The following is a 365-nucleotide window of genomic DNA, read 5'->3' on the forward strand; positions in this document are numbered from 1 at the left end:
ATCTTGCGACGCTTCAACATGCAAGATTGTAAGCCAATTTCCACCCCACTTCTTATTAACTTCAAATTATCCTCAAATATGTCTCCTAGCAACGAAGTAGAGAGGATGAAGATGTCTTCAGTACCGTATGCATCAGTAGTGGGAAGTTTATTGTTTGTCATGATATGTACAAGACCAGACATTGAACAAGTAGTGGGAGCAGTTAGTCGATACATGACAAATCCTGGTAGAGAGCATTGGAATACTATTAAGAGGATCTTGAGATATATCAAGGGTACCTCAGATGTTGTATTATGTTATGGAGGATTAAAATTTACAATCACAACTTATGTTAACTCAGATTTTGCTAGTGACCTTGAGAAAAG

Source organism: Populus euphratica, unplaced genomic scaffold, assembly GCF_000495115.2.
Source record: "Populus euphratica unplaced genomic scaffold, PopEup_1.0 scaffold180.1, whole genome shotgun sequence".
Taxonomy (NCBI): domain Eukaryota; kingdom Viridiplantae; phylum Streptophyta; class Magnoliopsida; order Malpighiales; family Salicaceae; genus Populus; species Populus euphratica.